Raw genomic sequence first — 21,294 nt, 5'->3', positions numbered from 1 at the left:
ACATCAATATTAGTCAGTGTGACCAAATCTCCAAGAGTCAGTGCGTATCGCACTCAGAGGCTAGACTTCATATTTGGTAACAATTGTCATTTTGTTTCTCATTCCAGAATTATTCGGTCCAATATCTTCCCATTCACTAATACATTGACCAAACATTTCTTAGACAATGGTGACAAAGCCAAGAAAATCTGCCCACTTTCCCTATATGATCCACTGTATGAAACAGACATTTGTAATGATCTGTTTCAAATGCCTTTTGTATACCCAGTAAAACCAGATGAGCAGCACCTTTCCTTTCCCTTCCTTTTCTTTCCTTTCCCTTCCTTTCTGTTCCTTTCCTTTCCATTCCTTTCCTTTCCTTTCCCTTCCTTTCCTTTCCCTTCCTTTCCGTTCCTTTCCTTTCCTTTCCCTTCTTTTTCTTTCCTTTCCCTTCCTTTCCTTTCCGTTCCTTTCCTTTCCTTTCCTTTCCTTTCCTTTCCATTCCTTTCCTTTCCTTTCCCTTCCTTTCCTTTCCTTTCCCTTCCTTTCCTTTCCTTTCCTTTCCTTTCCATTCCTTTCCTTTCTTTTCATTTCCTTTCCTTTCTTTTCCTTTCCCTTCCTTTCCTTTCCCTTCCTTTCCTTTCCTTTCCTTTCCTTTCCTTTCCTTTCCTTTCCTTTCCCTTCCTTTCCTTTTCCTTTCCTTTCCTTTCCGTTCCGTTCCTTTCCTTTCTTTTCCATTCCTTTCTTTTCATTTCCTGCTTATGCCATAACATTCAGGAACAACATCAAGTGGTCTGAGGAGCAACATTTCACAAAACACACATTTTCTAGACCTATCACCTTAGAGTGATATTTCTCCTTCCAAGCTATACGCACTCTATCAAATAACTTTGTCATCGCCATTACAACAAGAAACTGGCTGGAAATTTTCAGGGTCAACTAAGTCTCTTTTTCTTTAAGTCAGACCATCATCGTCACCTGAATCATTGTCTATGATATTTCCCCTTTCTCCAAGATATTAAATAATTCATCTGAGTTGTAACTTAAATCTTAACCAACTAACTTATAAGAATTTATAGAAAAGTTATCTGGTCCTCCCCCACCTTCAATGCTTAATCAGATATAAAATCCCACTTTTCCTTATCTTAGTGTTCAGCAAAGTTTTTCTCCCCCCACACCATTTTCAAAATTCATCCCCAATGATGAATGGTGTGCAAAATAAAGTCTCATAAAATAAAATAAATTAAAGACTTCTCTTATGCCCTCATTCAAATGTTCCCTTTCGTTCCTATTGCCCATCCACTCGTCAAGATTTCTCTTAAAGAGGGCCAGTGAAGTGCTCTGCTTGACTTGAATGGGAAGTTTGTTCCAGAGTATGGAAAGTCTCTGGGTTAGGAATCTGTCTCTCCAGCATGTTCTGTTTATTGTGGTAATGAGGTTTAGGTCCCTAGAGTGTGTGACATGGAGGGATTGGGATTTCTTTAGGTGTAGCATATCTAGCAGCTCTAGGTCAGACATGGCTTTGTAGGTCAAGCAGAAATCGCCTCTAAGTAGGCGACAAGAGACAGAGTATAGCTAGAGTTTTTGAGTCTGTCCATATAGGGCATGTGTCTAACGCCTAAGATCCTCTTAGTGAGGTATTTTTGTGGCCTTTCCAGTTGTTGTAGGTGTCTAGTAAGGTGCATACCAAATGGGGCATTGTATTCTATAATTGGTCTAATGAGGGATGAGAAGAGAGGGATTATGACCTCTTTCTTCCTGGACGAGAAACCTTTTATAATGAGATGTGCCACATAGAATGACTTTCTGACTACAGTGGCAGTGTGGTTATCAAAGGAGAGGTTGCTGTCAACCTGTGTCCCCAGGTTTATTATCACACCTTTGGTATTTAGTGGACTACTGCCTATGTGGTAGTCCATGGGCACCGAATTTTTCCCAAAGGGAATCACAATGTACTTTTTGGCATTGAGCTTAAGGTTCTGGCAACAGTCACTGGTGTCAGTGAGACCATTTGTAGAATGTCTACATCAGTTGGAGAATCAATAATGGCTCCCAGTTTGCAATCATCTGTGAACTTGGTCAGCCAGAGACCCTTTGTGTTGGCTTGAACTTCAGAGAAGTAGATGCCAAACAAGAGAGGTCATAGGACCAATCCCTGTGGGATACCACTTGTAACTGGTCGGTAGTCAGATTTGGAGTTCCCCTACTTTCACAGTGTGGGTTCTATCAGTGAGCCCGTTGACAACCCATCTTATGACACAGGGGTTTATGCCTAGTTTAGTGAGTCTATCTATGATTCCTGAGTGAGTGATGATGTTGAAGGCCTTGGCAAGATCTAGGTAGGCTGTGTGAACTATATTGCCCTCATCCACAGCTCTGGTGACAGACTCAAAGAAGTCTATCAGGTTGAGCAGGCATGATCTACCTTTCAGAAACCCAAACTGCATGGGGTCCAGAGTTTGGAGATTCCCTATGTCCTTATTTATAAGTTCCATGATGATGTGATCCATACCTTTACATATCAGACTCATCAGCCTAATAAGGTGGTAGTTCCCATGGTCTCTAGTCACTCCCCCTTGTGGAGTGGGATGACCATAGCAGTGCACTATTCGGTAGGAACAAAGCCAAAAATGAGGCTGTGATGGAACAGGGTACTCAGGTGTAGTGCCAGTTCACTTTGTAGATCACGTAGAACACAGTCAGGGATATTATCAGGTCCCATGGAAGCTGTATTCTTGGCTTTGGACAGTGTGTTTTTTACCTGTGTAGCTGTGATAATAGGGACTTGGCATTCCTCAGGTATTGTGATAAGCCCTTTATGGGGTGAAAGGGGGGTAAAGTTTGCACTGAACCTGTCGGCCAATATGTTGGCAATATCAGTTGGTTCTGTATATGTATTTCCCTTGTGCTGTAACTTAGAGCAGATCTGACTATTGCCATATAGATTCTTGACATAACTATAGAATGCCTTGTGGTTGTCTTTTGAATCTGCAGTAATTTTGTCTTTGTAGCTAGCTTAGAGGATTTGATGATGGATCTCCATTTTCTGCTAAGGCTAACAAGGGTGGTTTTCCAGTCTTGGGAATTCATCCTTTTCTGCAACAGTTTTTTTCCTTCTATTGTAGAGTTTGTTTATGGTGGGGGGCCAGCAGATTGGCTTCCTTTTTTTGGAGGAGAGCATCTTGGTTCTGTTTGCTATGACCCAGTCCATGCACTTGTGTATGTGGTCATACAGTGCATTGGTGTATGTTTCAGCAGTCATGCACCTATTTTCCATTTGCATGGGTGTCGTGAAGTTAGCCACCTCTGTTCTTAGAAGCCCACAATTGGCTTTGGAGAAGTTTTTTACAGTGGCTTCCTTTAAGGAGGTTGAGGGTGGGATGTGGATATCCATGGTGATTAGTTTGTGGATAGATCTGACCAGGGAGGAGTTGATTACTAGTGTAGAGCAACGGTCACCCATGTTAGTAATGACCAAGTCAAGGATGTTTCTACCCCTGATGGGATTAAGAATGAGTTAGTCCAGAGCATTGGAATTAATGAATTCCAGAAAACATCGAGCAAGTCCATTTCATCAAATTCCACTTTCATATCCCTTTATTCTTCCACTGTGTCCACCAAGTTATTATAATTATGGTATGCGCTGAAAGACATCTTTTCAGTATCTTTACTCTGTTCCTTTCCCTGGCTTATCCTGTCTGCTAGTCTGTTTAACCTCATTCCATTAAAAAGTAAATTGCATATCGTTCTGTCATCTAGCCCTCAAAATATCTTGAAACTCCAAATTTTTTATGCCCATCTTAAGAGCCTTTCAGCTCCTGCAATAAAGCTCTGTTGCCTCTTAAAATTTAAATCCCCCTCCCAAAACTATAAAATTCTCCTCGTTTCTAGTACTCCCACTATCTACCTCCTTACTGATACTCTCAATTATCATAAAAAAAATTCCATTGCTTTTGCTGGATCCATACCTTGCTCATAATGTGACCCTATAAGAATCCCCATACCTTCTCTTTCACACCTAAAACTACCCTCTCCCACTTTCTCTCAGATGTCCACTGTCTTATGTTCCCACCTCTTTTTGGTCATAACCAATAAACCCACACCTCTCTTTTTCTGTTAGCACGTACACAATCCATATAGGCATAGCCTTTCTTCTGAAGCTTTTTCAGTTTTCTCCTTTTAATTTCAATTCTTGCAGAAAAAACATTGTCTATGCCTTTCCCCATCCATTTTTGTGAAATCATGCCCCTTCTTAATAGGACTATTTACATCATTTAACTTTCAAGTACCATGCTTCTATAGGCACCCGTTTTTCCTCCCTTTACCTTGACTATTTGACCTTCTTGTTTATTTACTTAACTAGACTGTCTAAATCCTTGGGTGAGATCCATTTGTCCACCTATGGCATGGCCCCAGTGAGAAAGATCTTAGGACACCAACAGCCACTCTTGCAAAGACAATAACCTAATAAATTATCACCAGCACCCATCTGACCCTCCACTATATAACTCCTACTCCTATCCTTCTATTTCTTAATACCCCCACCTCTCACATCCTCTCAAACTCTGTAACATATTCTTTAGTCTGTGTACTTCCTTTTCTCATCCATACCAAATTCCAACATTCCATGTATCCACAGAACCACACATGCAGCTTAAAATGTTTAAGAACTCTCTAGCTAAGTTTAACTGCATCAATACTTTTTCCCTTCGTCATCCTAATATACCCATCTAGAGACAGAAACAGGTCTTAATAATGAGCACTGCTTTTTATAGCAGAACTCCTTATTAAATCATATTCTAAAGTAATTTTCGAGTATAAACTCCACAAACTTTTGACTATTCTTTAATAATGTTCATAGTAGCCCATTCAAAATTATGTAGAATTTCTCCAGCCCAGCACTAACTTGGAAGAAAAGAGCCTCATGTCTTATTATTGACATAATCCAGTAGAAAATATTAATTTATTTGTTTACTTTGCTAACAGGTCAATAGGCCGGTCCACGGTACCATTTCTGCCATATTACAGGCCTCAGAGGCAGTCTCAGAGTCTAATGACCATTCACTTATAAGAGAGTGTTGCAACAGAAATCATGATAATGTTGAGTATACAGCATCACAGCAACAAAGCTCTCAATAATAAGACTGCTAAAAAATAAAGAATTAGTAGTAAAATTGGAAGGAGTTGACAGTGTATAATAGTGTACATTATGACAGAGTCAGGATTACATAACGGTAACATAATATCTTATACTTAATCATAAAGAAGAGCTTCCAGTTTCTCCGTTTTTGTATAATCCTTTGTTTAGACTCTTCCCACATATCATCTGCCATAACATAATTAATTTTAATCTATACACCTAAATATTTCATTTCATTGTGCCCCTTAAAAGTATAGGTATTGCTGAACCAGTTCACATGTGGGTGCATCATTTACTGCTATAGCCATTGTTTTATCTTTATTAATGTTATAATCCAAAACACTCAAAACTGTCTCAGAATGTTCCATGACACCTAAATGTCCTTTTCTGGATTTCTGATGTACTAAGTAATATCATCTGCAAAGAAATCTAACTTTCTTGATTTTCATAACAGTTAAATCCTTTAGTCTCTTATTATCTTGGCAAGTGGCTGCACATATAAAACAAATAACAAGAGGGAAAGAGAATGCCTCTGTTTTTTTTTGTTTGAAAATGGTTTGTCAGAGAGGAACCCTCCCACCTTAATTATTGCCTCTGACCCTTTATATATCCTTACAATTAACCCCATTATTCTATCAGGGAAGGCAAATATTTCATTACCTTACTCATAAAATCCCAGGTGACCATGTTTGCTCTGCATCATGACAAAAAAAAAAAATTTTTTTTTTCTGTATATCCTCCAGATGGATCACCATTGTTCTACTAATATTGCCAAATTATTATTTCTCCCTCCCCAACACCACATTAATCTACTTCTATCAATTTTGTCAGCAGTTTTGGCAATCTCTTGACTATCATATATATATATATATATATATATATATATAAGAAGTTAAAATGTTTTAGTTCATTTAGTTTAATTTACCAGTCAGGCTTATTTTTATCAACCAGAGGAGACTTTTTGGATGATAATTAATAAAGATTTGAAAGAATTTACTTGGGATGGGAAGACTGCAAGAGTTAAGTGAGGTTAAGTTGATCCTCTCCATAGAACAAAGTAGCTTAGGATTACCTGATTTGCATGAATACTATAGGTCTTCACAATTAAGACCCACATGTATAACATAAGCAGAAGGTTATAAATCAAAGTGGAAATGAATCATGATGAAACAGGAGGGAAGTTCAAGAAATAAGGAGAGAATATAATTTCAAATGCAGATCCTTAAGGAGAATAATAACCATATAGAATATTATATTCATAAACTAGCAGAAAGTAGTCTAAGAACTAAACCAGCACTGAACTGGAGAAAGGAGATTTTACCAATAGGGATGACTGCAAGTAGGAGTATAGAAAATAGGCGAGATAGGTTTGGAATTTACTGGAGAAAATTGGCAAGGGAACTAAGGTATTAGTAGGAAATAACTAGATATAGAAATATAATAGAGTAGAAGGAAGTCAAACAAAAGTTTGGACTGCAAGTTAGAGATTACCTTCTATATGAGGGATTGATATCAGATTACAGCCAAGGAGACAGGGTTGTAATAGCTAAGTGAAAGACCAGCTGCAGTAGAGCAGTAATAGATTTTACAACTAATACTCGACTCTACAGTCTACCACTTCTGCTAAAAATGGGACAATTAATAGGGAATATAGAATACTGTGTGATAACTACAATAATCAATCAGAGGATGTTAGCATGGTGAGGAGAATCTCGAAAGGCAATTTACAAAGAAACAAAGGGATGGTATCTGTATGGCTCCTAAGTATGCAGAGGGATGACAATTTCTGTTCTCCATTCATGAGGTATGAAACCTGTTTGGAAGCTGTGGGTAAAAAGTGATTTCAGAGGGCTTGAAATGTCTTTCTAAACTATTGAGTACCTGTAAACCCCCCAGATCCATCAGTTCCTGTTGCTGTTATGTCAGTGTCTGCATAATTCACACACTTACACACACACACACACACACACACACACACACACACACACACACACACACACACACACACACACACACACACACACACACACACACACACACACACACACACACACACACACACACACACACACACACACACACACACACACACACACACACTCACTTTTTAGTCATCTGTTTGATAGTCCATTGAGGTCCTGTGTCTACATGGTGCTTCAGCAAGGGAAAGCATCCTGGTTTCTAATGAACTTGTTCCCAAATACCAGTACTACTGGCTGGATCTCCTCTCCAAAACCTGGGTAGGAGATAGTTACATACTTCCCTCGTATCCCCAGTCCCTACACTTTTTATTTTTTTTCTCTTGCTTTTCTCTCTCCTGCCTTTCTTATCCTCCCTTTATTTTTCTCATGCTTTTCTCTCCTTTACAACCTAAATTTAACAATAGTACTTACTGTAAATATTTTTCTTAGTATACTATTTTCTCCATTGACACATACTGTATGATGTTAAGAGAGGTGCCCTTCTTATCTGTTTACTGACTGAATTCTTGTATTGCATTTGTTAATTGATGCTGCATACCATCTTAACTTATACTTCCGATCAGGCTTGCTGTTATGTTACCATTGTTGTACTGGTATTAAATATACTTTATTGTTTCTTTGGTTGTATTTACACCACTCTGACCCTAACAAAGATAATAATAATAATCCTATTTCTTAAACATTTAGGACCACTGCACACACAGTCCATTTTCAGGGCTACCCAGGAGCAATGTCTGGTCAAGCTCACTGGAGGCAATTCAGGAATAAGGGAATCAAACCCACTGCCACAGTAAAAAATGTTTGCAACCTTAGCCATTGTGCCAACTATAACAGGAAGTAGATTAGAGTACTTGTGTTAGTTATGTATAGTATTAGCAATGAGAATGAAGGTGATGGCTAGGAAAAAGCAGACAGCTATGGTACAAAGGTCTGTTGTTGTGTCACTGCAAGTAGCAGTGTTCCTAGTGGGTTTGAGATGAATAAAGTGGGATTATTTTCACATTTTTGATGGGATTTTATTTATTTATCCTTTGTTGACAAGGCTAGTCTCACAAGGCTAGTAGCCTGTTTTCAAGGGAGACCCAAGATTGTCTGTATAGTACTAGAATAAATTTGGCCAGAACACTGGGGAACTTCCATACTTGCTATGGTAATCGCTGAGAGTGCCGTCAGTGATTACAAGTGCTCATATCAATACTAGCACAGTGGCAGCTGGAAGGATGGTGCACAACAGGGAAACTGGAAGTGAGGCAGCAGAGGCAAATGGCAACTTGAGAGATGGTATGTCAGTAGTGGAGATGGATTTGGAAATTATTTTCCAGCAAAACCTCTTTATGGAATCAAAAATTGGCACAGGGGGGTGTCATTACAACCCTTCAATCACGAGGGTTGTAGGATAATATATTGGATGAAATGATAAACTAAAGTGAACCAGCTAAATGTCATGGGGAGATATAAGAGAAAATAAGAGAGGAGACAGCTAAATCATGGAGGAGAAAAGGAAGAAAAAAGAAGACTTATGCAAAGACAGTGAGAAGAGGAATAAACTTAGGAACCTAAATAAAAAGAAGTTAGTGATGAGACTGCAAAATAAAATGAAGTGGCATTGAACAGATATGCTGTATGGGATAATGTTATTTTACCTTTGGATGATAAAATACAAGAGGTAAGAGAATGTATACTTATAAATAAAGAAACATTTTCTGGCATTATTTTTAAGAATATGCAAAGCATGGAAAACTTTATCAGTTTGAAGAAAAGAAAAAAAGAAAAATCCATGAAATGACTATATCATGTAAACTACTTTTAGAGAAATGAAGAAAAAGTTACATATACAATTATGCACTGAGACAGAAAGAGAGACTTTAAAAACACATTTGATGGACATTTGTAAAGAAGTAATGGACACTGTAAAAGTATATGATGACAGAGGTTTATGGACTGTGGAATGGGACAGCAATGTTATTTGAAAATGGAAAATGGTAAGATTACACATATACCAAGTGTTATACATCTCGAAGGGAATCAACATTGGGTAAAGTATTGTGGTCAATTAAGAACATATTATTTATGTAGGAAAGAGGGACAGTTTGTGAATAATTGTGAAGAAAGAGGATGTTATGTTTGTGGGGAAAAGGGGCATGTTGCAAAACATTGTAATTTGGAGTGTTATAAATGTAAACAAAAAAGGACATTTAGCAATGGATTGTAAAGAAATAGAAACATAAAGTGACAAGAAAATTAAAGAAAGGAAAGAAATGGATAGAAAGAGAAGATAAAAAGAAGAAATAAAAGCAACAAAAGAGAAGGATGTCAATGAGATAAAAACAGATGGGGATATGGAAGAAATTTCAGAATTGACTGATGAAAAAAATATAAAATGGACAGTAGTTAAAAAGTAAACTTCTATAGGGAAAAGAGTTAAAGATAGAAAAAGCAAATTCAAAGGTTTAAATGTAAAGGATAGGAAGAAAGGGGACAGATAAAAAGAAACAGAGAGGAGGGGAGAAAATAAATAATACTCAACAAATTAAAAAAATAGAGGAAGGAATAATCTAAGAGTACTATCAGTAAATGCAAATAGACTTAAAAATATGACAAGGGAAATAAGAATAATAGTAATGTGTAAGAAATGTCACATAGATATAATTGTATTTGAAGACAAGATTTCTAACAAAAGAAGAGAGGTTAGAAAAAGAGAAAAATGTATGGAATAGAAATATAATGTGGACTTTAGGAAATTAATGTTGTTCTAGGAATGCAATTTTATGTAGAATAACAGTTAAGATATTAGGCACAATTTTAGTTAAAATGGGTGGATTTACTGTTGTGAATATTAGATGGCAAGAGAAAGTCTATTGAATTATAGCAGTATATGCTTATGTAATAAAGAAAGAGAAAACTTATTTCAACAAATGTTAGATTATGCCATAGTGAACATGAATATAATAATAACAACAGGGAATTTCAATTGTAAATTAAGAGAAAGGAAAGAGAAAAGGGAAAATATATAACAAAATGAAAGAAGTAATGAAATGTGGAAAGTTAGTTTTATGGAAAGAAAAAGCATGGATACATAAAATAAATACAATGAAGTGTACTTCAAGAACCACCACGAAAAGATACATTTTCAAATGGCTATATTCATTGGAAAAGTTACCATACTAACTTCATCAAGAATAAGATCCTTAGAGGGCAGTACACAGGGCCTTTAGGGTGACCAGTAAGGATCCTGAGTCTCATTCTGAAATACAAGTTATTACTTCGTTATTTCTAAATAGAGGGCATTGTCTGGAATTGTTATTAAAGACAGCTTGCAAAGTTAGATTGAAAGGAGAAACACAGTTTGGATCCATAATTATATAAGGGTTTAGAAAAAAGAGCTCAGGAGAATTAAGTGGCCAATGTACTGGTTCCCACATGTTGTCTTAACATGTCTGTTGGCAGTCACAGCATTAAGAAAATGATTTACAACAGTTAGAAAATTATTGCAGGGAACAAAGATTTAGTTGACATCATGGAAGACAGCTCCCTTTTTGTCTATAAGAAGAATTAGAGTGTCAAACAATTGTTGGAAAGTGAGAACATTAAAATTCTTCCATTTATTAAACATAAATGTTTAGGGACCTTTAAATCTTATACTTTGTAGGTTCATTTATGAAGGGCCTTACATCACTTTGGAGCACATAGCATACACCATTAGGATTTCTGGTAGATTTATTTGTTGTACCAAAGGTGTAGTTTTGATCGCAATGTGCTTGCATTGCCCTAGTTTCTATATGGGGATGACTACTAGACGTTTAGGTAAAAGGATAAAAGAGCACATTTATGCCATTAAGACAAAGGACAATAAAAACATCTTGCTTAGACATTCTGTCAGGTGTAAAACATACAAAAACATTTCTATTTGTGGTTCTGGATTCAGTCATGTTAGATAGGAAAGGGGCATCTACAAAAATCAAGTTGAGAGAAAAAAAAGAGTGGCAGATTAGGTTGGCAGCAGATTGTTCCCCCAGGTGAAATTAAATGATAAACATTAAATGTTTCCTTAGAAATAGAAAGTTGGCTATTTAGGAAAGGGTTAATGCCGAGTGATTATAAAGTTGATTGTTTTATTTATTTAATAATTGTGATTTAAAAATGATTGGTTGTTAGAATTTTTAATTTATATATAAGTACCTACTGCATAAATATGTTTATTTTTTGAAGAAGTCTATTTGATGAAATTGACCATTAAACTTGACTATGCTAAAGTATCTATTCATGGTGGTTCCTGAATTGCAATTCATTTCTGTGTGTGTGTGTGTGTGTGTGTGTGTGTGTGTGTGTGTGTGTGTGTGTGTGTGTGTGTGTGTGTGTGTGTGATTTGGTTTAATTACACTGTATCTTTGGGAGTTTCTTCAGTTTTTTTATGCTTAGAACAGAAATTATTTTATAATATCAGAAGAGATAAATGTAGTAGAAGAAGTAGTAAGAAAAGGATTTTCAGCTCATCTAACAATATGTATACAGAATGAAGAAAGTAAAAGTATATACTAAAATATGAAAAGAAATATAAATAAATAAGAATAAAAGGAATGGGATGTAGAAGGTAATGGAAAAGGCATAATTATAAAATTATGGAATGAACATTTAATGATGATACCATTTTATAAAACTTATACTGAGTGGTAGATAGTATTTAAGAAGAAATATAAGGAATGTTACTTATATTGGGAAAGAAAAGAAGAACAAGAGAGGAAGAGGAATGTGCAGATACATATGGTAAGGTTTTTGAAAATTCAGAAAATAATAAAAGATACTTCTATGAAAAAGAAAAAATTATACGAAATAATCAAGGAAAAATCAAGGAATAATTTAAACAAAGATATTTACTTTAGGGTAAAAAAAGAGGTATCAGCATATTTAGGGAACACAGTAAAAGAAAAAATAGTGCAATAGGACAAACGAAGAATAGAAATGGAGATGTTAAGAAAAATCAAGCACAAATAATGGAAACAGGGACTATATTATAACATCGAAGTCTTAAAACTTTAAATGTTATAATATCAACCCCATTTCAGTGAATGCTTGAAATAGCAAAGCTGCAGAACACTGAATATTTTCCTAGGGAAAGTATTCGGTGGGCTGTTTCTGCAGCTTTGCTATTTCCTCGACTGTGGTGCGAAGGTGACAGACCGGTTTAAGGTAAGTGTGCGAACGGGCCAAGGTAATGTGAGTTTGTGATAATTAAAGACCTTAGAGATAGGGAGTGGGTAAGGTGAGTGTGTGATAGGGACCTTAGAGTTAGGGAGCGGGTAAGGTGAGTGTGCGATAGTTAGGGACCTTAGGGTTAGGGAGCAAGTAAGGTGAGTGTGCGTTAGTTAGGGACCTTAGGGTTAGGGAGCAGGTAAGGTGAGTGTGCATTAGTTAGGGACCTTAGGGTTAGCATTGGGTTAAGGTAAGTGGATAGCTAGTAGTGTATGTATGTGTGGTTTAGTGTAGGGTTCTGTGAAGTGTGTATGTGTGCATTATGTATTTTGGTGTGCTGTGTGTGCATTCTCGGAACAGCAGATTTTTTCCAAGGGAAAAATGTGCTGTTCTGAGCGTTCAAGTATATCACATTTCGAGATTCCAAGGTCGAGCTTATGGTGTTGGACATTTTGGAATTTCGATTATGTGATATAGACCCATGGAAACAATGGTGGAATATGTAAAAGAAATGTTTGAAAATAAAGGAAGGAAAGAAATTCAAATGGACTGGCAAGTTAAAAGATTTACAGATTTAATGAATACAGAATTTGAAAAGAAGAGTATGGTAAATGAATTAGAAAAAAATAATTAAAGAAGTTAGCATAGATTCAATGGTGGGACCAGATGGGATTAGTTATGAAATGTATAAAAAAATGGATTGGTGAAAGACCTATTCTGTAAAAGGTTTGAACGGATGGATGGAGGAGCATTTAAATATAAAGAAATTTGCACTGAATTTTTAAAATTTTTATGGAAAGGGGGAATAAAGAGGAAAAGGGGAAAGAAGAAGAAATAAAAAAATTGGAGTCTAATAGTATTAAATAATACCAACTATAAGATATTCATGAAGATTATACAGAAGAGGATGGAAAGTAAAGTACAGCAAATATTAGAAGATAGTATAGTCAATATTAAATGATGGGGCTGTCAAGAACTTCTAATGATTATAAGGGAAGTAATAGATGATGTTATGAAGGATGAACAAGAGGTAAAACAAATGGTAGGTGATGTTAATAAAGCTTTTGTCACAATAGAACATGTGTTTTGGAAATCTGTGGATAATTATAATCTTAGCAAAACAATTAAAAGAATATGTATGACTGCTTATAAGAATAATAAAGTGAGACTATTAATTAATGGATGATTAAATAAATCAATAGAAATATAAACCCCTATGTCACTAGATGGGTTGCAAACTGGCTCAAGGACAGAACCCACATGGTTAGAATTGCTGGAGCCATGTCAGACTCCAAACCAGTTACAAGTGGTGTCCCACAAGGCTCAGTCCTGGGACCTCTCTTGTTCAGTATATATTTCTCGGAGGTACAGGCCAACAGGGAAGGACTGTGGCTGACCAAGTTCGCAGATGACTGCAAACTGGGTGCCATAATCGACTCTCCAGCCGACACAAGCATCCTCCAAAAGGCCCTCATAGAAACAGACAACTGGTGCCAGAGCCATGGCCTCAAGCTAAACGCCAAAAAGTGTATAGTCATCCTCTTTGGCAAAAACAAAGTGCCCACAAATTACCACATAGGTGATAATCCATTAAGTATGGAAGAAGTAATTAGGCACATGGGGACCCACGTTAATAGCAATCTCTCATTTGACAACCACATGGCCAAAGTGGTTAGAAAAACATTTTATATAGCCCACCTAATCATGAAGGGATTCACATCTAGATCAGGGGAGGTCATCATGCCTCTTTACTCATCCCTCATCAGGCCCATAATTGAGTACAATGCCCCTTTTGGGATGTACCTTACCAGACACCTGCAGCAACTAGAAAGACCCCAAAAGTACCTCACCAAGAGGATCAAAGGGCTCAAACAGATGCCATATGCTGCCCGGTTAAAGAAACTCCAGCTCTATTCAGTGGTATACCGCCTGCTCAGAGGTGATCTGTGCCTGACGTATAAAGCCATGTCCAGCCTGGAATTAATGGACATACTGCACTTCAGAAAATCCAAATCCCATCGAGCTACGAGCTCGAGAGACTTGAACCTCAGCACTGAAATAAATAGGACATGCTGGAGGGACAGATTCACAACCCGAGGCTCCCTTCACTCTGGAATAAAATCCCAGTCCAGGTTAGGCAGAGTCCCTCATTGACTCTCTTCAAGAGGAATCTTGATGAGTGGATGGGAGATTCTAGGTTTACCCCGGGTATCACTTCTGTGTCACTGTTAGACAGAGGCACAGTATACTAACCTCGAAAAAGGGCATATCAAAATTAAATTAAAATGGGTGGCAAAAGCCAAACACACTCTGGCTAGGCTTATAAATGCCCTAGGGCAGATAGCCTAGTATAAACGTATGAACCTATGAACCTATGAATAATGGAATTTGACAAGGATATCAAATGAGTAGCATTTTGTTTGCTTTAATTATGAATTTAATAGTTAGTGAAATAAAAAGTGAATTGAAAAATGCAGAATATGCAATGTGCAGAAATCCCAGTAATAATGACATATGCAGTTTATATCATCGTTTTGGATGGAAAAGATTATTGGTTACTTAACAAAATTATTAAAAGGAAAAAGGATGGATCTTAGTACAGGAAAAAGTCAAGCACCAGAAAACAATAATAAAATAACAGGTATACAACTTTCTTTAACTGAAACAACAATATTAGGAATAGAATTTGGTAATCAGTAAATAAAGAAACGACAATAAGAAATCTGATAGGGAGTATAAAAGAAGTATATTTATTGTGGATAACATAAATTATCATGTAAAAAGAAAGCAAATTTGGTTATTTCTGAGTTGATATGTAAAAATGCTTACTTAGTAAGTGTTTTCATGATTCCAAAATTGTATGAAAAAGACATGGAAATATTTTTTCTTTCACATGGAGATCTAGTCTGTACACAGTCAAAAGGGGAGTATTATACATAAGTAAAGAAGATGGTGGTCTAGGTTTAATAAATTCAATAGTATTTGGAGCATGTTTAAATTTATATAGATGTTAATATGGATGAAAGATAAAGAGAAAATGGTGGGGAAATATTCAATAATAAATATAAAGATATGTGGGAAGAGGTTATATCTTTAAAAAGAAAAAAAGAACATTATGATTAGGAAATATAAAATTATCAAGAAAAAATTAAAATATGGACACTAAAGAAAGGAAGAAACGCATGGTATAAAAATATGATTGCTCAATCATTTTGTATTAAGCCATGGGGAAACTTGCAAAAATAAAAAAAAAAATAAAAGCTATTTTGAAATCAATACATGGTGTAAAATTGAGTGGAATGTTAGGATTTCCTAAAGAGATTAAGTATACATAAACTTTCTGTGAAGAGTAATATGCCATATAAAACAAGATATGGAAGAATTTGCCTGAATTGTGGGGAAAAATAAATAGATGAACGTGTTTTTCACATGTAAAAGAGTAAGAAAATGATGTGAAGAAAATGTTTTTTTTTGAAAATAGAAAAGAAAATTATATAAATATGGACATGATAGCATATGGATATTATAAGAATATTATAAAGAGAATAAGTTGAAAATAGAGAGAAGAATATTTTATGTTACATGGGTTATTTGTAATGAGAAATGGATTTTTTCAGCCATTATAAAAGTAATAAAATGGTGGTTGTGGAAAAATGAGTAGCTTGGGGGATCAATTAAAGAAAACATTGTTGGTTTTACTGTATTGTGATTATTGCAAAAATGAAAATATGTACATATGTGTATATTTAAATATGCAAATAAATACTTATGTAAATAAGTTGTAAACAGAATATAAATAAAGGACCCATATTCTTTTTGATAGGTGTGGCGGGATCTTTTATATCAAACTGAGCTACCTTCAACTCAAGCAGAAGGAGCATTGGCTAAACATTTTATTCAAAGGATGGTACACTGAGGAATACAGCATCCGCTTATGCTGTACTACAGTAACAGTGATTGAGATACATGGTATGGGAATAGTGCCCACAGCCTTTTGCACCAAAGGTGTGCATGTTACTTGTTGTGCCACCGACACTGTCCAAATATTATTGTGGTTGGCTTTTAAAATGAATTACTAAATCTTTCCATATGTTATTGAAATTCTATTGCAGGTTTGGTTGTAGATATGATAACATATTATGTTAGATAAGGACTCTGATTGTATCAACATGGAATGTACAGTTTATATTGGCTAAATCAAATGGTAAATTGTGTAACAGTCAAAAACACTACAGGGACTTATATACACTATTGCGGCACTCCTGCTGAGAAGGTGCTGCTTTCAGATATTTTGTGGCTGAACTGTAAATGTTCTGGTTTATAGTTAAGGTAAGGTCCACTTAAGTGCAGTGGCACTAATACCACAAGTAGCTAAGCCCTTGAATAAAATTGCACATGTAAAAGACTCAAATGCACATTTTAGGTCCATAAAAAGAGCCCTGTTAGTGTTCTTTTTTATTTCTTCATGATTATTGCTAGCTACTTTCTATACTGTTGTTTGTGTATTACAACCTCTCCTGAATCCTTGTTATTTATTAAAAAGTAGCAGTCCAGTTGCCATGAGCACTCAATATTCAACTCCAACACAGTAAAAGATGCTCAGTAACAATCACCATTAATATTCATCTACAATCACTAGCTTTTTACAATAACTGAATGAAGCACTTTCATCTACTATGGACTTCTTCAGAATATGATATTATTTTCTCTTCATCACAATATATGCATCTCAGTAACCAATATAATTAGAGAATGCAGTAGTGGGTTGCAAGCTGTTTCTGATGTTGTTTTTGAAGAGATTCCAGAACTATTTAGGAGAACCAAGAGATGATATTTCTTTCCATTATATGTGGCATTCGCAGAGGTGGTTGGAATGCATGCCTGTTCTATTAGTTTCTGATATGATCTTTTTTTATTAGTATTTAAAGGGTCTTCTTTTCAGCATTTTCAAGCTGTATCTCTTTGGTTCAAAAATGCTGTTATCTGAAGGTATCCATGGGGATAGCATACATCTCAGACATGTCTGCCTGAATGGAAAGCATATTAGGCTTTATGTAAGATTTTTGGATGACAACTTTGTATTGTAGAAATTTGACAAAGAAAAGCATCAGGTTGTTATTATACGTAACACCACATCTTCATTTTTGAGATTCACTCACAAATATAGTAAAGATGTTATTGATTTTCTTGACACTAAAATCAGTCTCACTAAGGAGAGTTTTAAGTCTACTGTATACAGGAAAGACACCTTTAATAATTCTTATTTGAATTATTCCAGGTGCCACCAATTAGTTCAAAAGGAAAATATTTTAAAAGGGCAACTCATTAGAGTTGCCAGGATGACTTCCCATGAAAGTGATTTAAGTGATGAACTAAATAAAGTTGTAGAATGTTTGTGGCAAGAGGTTACCCCCATGAACTCACGAATAGTCTAAAATCATATGTATAGAGTCAAAGAGGAAAGAAATATCAACCCTTATTAGGAGTTGGGTTAAGCAACAAAGAAGTTAAAGCAATAAAAATATGAAAGAGATCTCATTATAGAATGTGGTTGTCAGGCAAAAGAAATTAAGGCTATGGTGAGAAAAAATTTAAACATTTTAAAGACAAACTCTGATTTATTCCAACTCCTAGGGCCTAAATCTTGTTTTATTTTCAAAACTGGCTGTAATTTAAAGAAAAGTTTTGAAGGTAAAAGTTTTTTTCAGTGGGAATAAAGTACAACAAACAAGTGGAACGAATAAATGTGGGGATTGTGCTCAGTGTGGTTTTATTTGTGAATATAGCACTTTAACTTTGGAGAATAAATGAAAATCAAAGGTCACCTTTTTAAAAGGGAATTGTCAGTCATAGTAATTTATTTAGCCAAATGCTGAACATGTCCTGCTTTTTATGTGGGCAAAACTGACAGAGCATTAAGAAAGAGAATTGATGAACATTTATACCACATACAGAGAAAGAATTATACAAATGCGTTATATAGGCATTCTAAGTACTGCCCCAATTTCCACAGGTTTTGCTTTAGTATTTTAGATCAGATCACATTAAACTTAAGAGGAGGTGACTTTACAGTGAAACAAGAAGAAAAAGAAGTAAAGTGGCAATTAGAATTGTAAGCTTCAAAGTCTCCTGGAATCAATGATCACATTTCCTTACAACCTATTTTAAATTTGCGAGCTGCTAAATGCTTTTAGTGACTGTATCAGTAAAAGTTTTATAAAAAGATCAAATTTCATAGTAATTTTATGTGATAACAACCAAAAAATCCAAACTTGAGAAAATAGAGTATTTAGATTTTTTATCCTAGCTAATCACAGTTGTCATTCTGCATCCTATTAGAACAACTAGACTGATTGTCTATTACATATGGAGCTTTTTGTCTGCTAAATACCCTTATGTATAAAATTCTAATACTTTGCCACTGCCCATCATATAAAGCAGAAGTCCAAATAAGGACCAAAGTAACTCATTTTGAAGTGGCCAAGATAATGCACCCAAACTTGTACAACCAACGTTTAAGCTAACTATTGGAGACAAAACTTTCTCTGGAATAGAATCTGCCACTTTGAACCGACTGCCTAGCAAAATAAAAAATATGAAATTTTGGAGGAATTCAAAATAAATCTTAAGCAATATTTACAAAATGAATCTAAATACACATGGTTATTAAATATTTTAATGACTCTGACTTAGTGTTATACTCTACTATCACTGAATGTCAATGATTTACTTAAAAATTCCATTTAAAGAACTATAGTGCCTATATGTACATATCATAAATATTACTAATCTAAAAAATGAACCTTGCTATGTTACTATTCTCTAATGTTAATTTTTATGTTTATATGCATTCTCTTCAAACGGTTTGTAATAATTTATTTACATAATGCTACTTTCTGTGATTTGAGTTAATGTACAATGCAAATTATTCTATTACAACTACAAATGTACCCTGAAAAGGATCAGTTGACCATCTCATTTACCTGGCCATCAAACTGTAAGTAAATTAACAATTAAAGATTGTAAACTGCTTATTGAACTTAATGCTGTATCTTGCTTCTGTAAATATGTATTTGTTTGACACCATATCTTATAGTATATCCTTATATCTGTAAAAGCGTTTTTTTTTTATTTCTTATATAATCCTATTCACCCAGGCTGTGCATGCAAATGGTTCACTGAGATCAGAGCACAACCCCAGTAAACAAATATCACTAAATACATTAAAATAAATAAATAAATAAGTAAATAACCCTACTATCAAAGCTGCAAGTCTATTTTTTGACGAAACAATTCTAGTTAGTTTGTAGGAAATCACATACATAATGATGATAGATACACATTCAATGTTTATACATTGCCTACCAACTCTAAATGAAAGTAATATAAAAAGCAACATATATAGCCATAATAATAACAGTTATCTTAAAATGACCATTGTTTGGGCACCTGTATAAAGGTTGGTTAGTGCCCTTTGAACAAATATAACTGATACAGCTGTACTTACCTCAGGAAAGAAAATCATATCACTGACTAAGTATCCCAAGTCTATGCTGCCTGGTTGAGCTGTTATATCCATGCCTACTGAGGTCAGCAGTTCCCCAACTGTCATGAATTAAAATAAACAGTAGCATGGTCACCTTCTCCTTCCTATAACTCCTTGCACAAATCTTCATTCTTCAAAATCCACCAATACATAATGACGCAAAAAGAACAGACAAGAAATGGATTAAGGAGCAGTCAGATATCTTAAAACATCCTGCTTAATTGCTTTCATGTACTTGACTGTTGGCATCTATGTCCTTCCTCAACACCCTGTAGCCCATTTCTGACTCATTAACAGATCCTACAACTCATCTTATTTCATTAATCTGAATGTGGACACCACATCGGATTGGCGGTTCCCCTCTTCCCCACTGTGTTGCTTGCAGTCAAACTATTTCTTGGCACAAATTAGTCAATCACATTCAAGTCAGTAATCTCCCTTGCTGACCAATTGCTCCTCAAGGGAAATTCCTGAAAGGCATTCCATTCTACCACATAGACACCCTCATCTTCTTCTGACAGATTTGTGCTTGTCAGACCACTTGCACCTTAGAAACTAAACTGCCTTCTAGAACCACAGCTAGAACCGTCTGACACTATCTGGGTCTTGGCAGCCTTCTCTCTCTCTCTCTCTCTCTCTCTCTCTCTCTCTCTCTCTCACACACCAGCTTTTGCTGCCTCAAGTTTGATTTCTTTGTCAGATAAACTGACCCACTGACTCACAGGGAGAGACTTCTATGTCTGGTAACTTGGATTACTACTCATTCCATAGAACAGACAGTTTACAAATATATGCTTGGGCTTTGGTGCAGACTACTTATGCTTTCTTTCACCTAAGCACTGAGAAAAGGGGCATCCTTTATCAAACCTTTAGTAATTTTTTTTTAATTAATAGTACCACATTTTATACTTCTGCGGCTTCTTACAGGTCCACTATGTGAAAATGATCATGCCATGCCATATTTTCAACTCATCTTGACAACTTCAGAATTCTTCAAGTGCATTTTTAACACTGAAATGTCATTATCCTGCCTTTCAGTTGTACCTTCTATTTTACCTACAAGCATTAGCTTTCAACCAGTATCTATCAAAACCATCCTAAAACTCCTCCAAAAGCTCAACCCTACCACCCTAGCTGCAGACACCAGACCTACAGAATACCTCCAAATAGCAGCAACTACTATTGCCTATCCTGTCACTATTCTCATCAACAGATCAATCACAGAGTGGAAAATACCCCAGCTGTGGAAAACTTCCCATATAATCACACTACACAAAGGAGGCAACTCCTTTGAACTCAATAGCTATTGCCCCATTGCTATCTTGCAGCCCTTATCCAAAATCCTAGAGAGGGTCATACACACTCAACTTATGAATTACCTCCTTGAAAACAAACTGCTATCCAAAAATCAGCACGGCTTCAGATCCTTCCACAGTACATCCACTGCACTTATTTCT

The sequence above is a fragment of the Protopterus annectens genome, chromosome 5.part0, assembly GCF_019279795.1.
Source record: "Protopterus annectens isolate FY-2018-M chromosome 5.part0, PAN1.0, whole genome shotgun sequence".
NCBI lineage: Eukaryota > Metazoa > Chordata > Ceratodontiformes > Protopteridae > Protopterus > Protopterus annectens.
The sequence above is the reverse complement of the archived record's forward strand: the minus strand, read 5'-3'. Positions refer to the sequence as shown.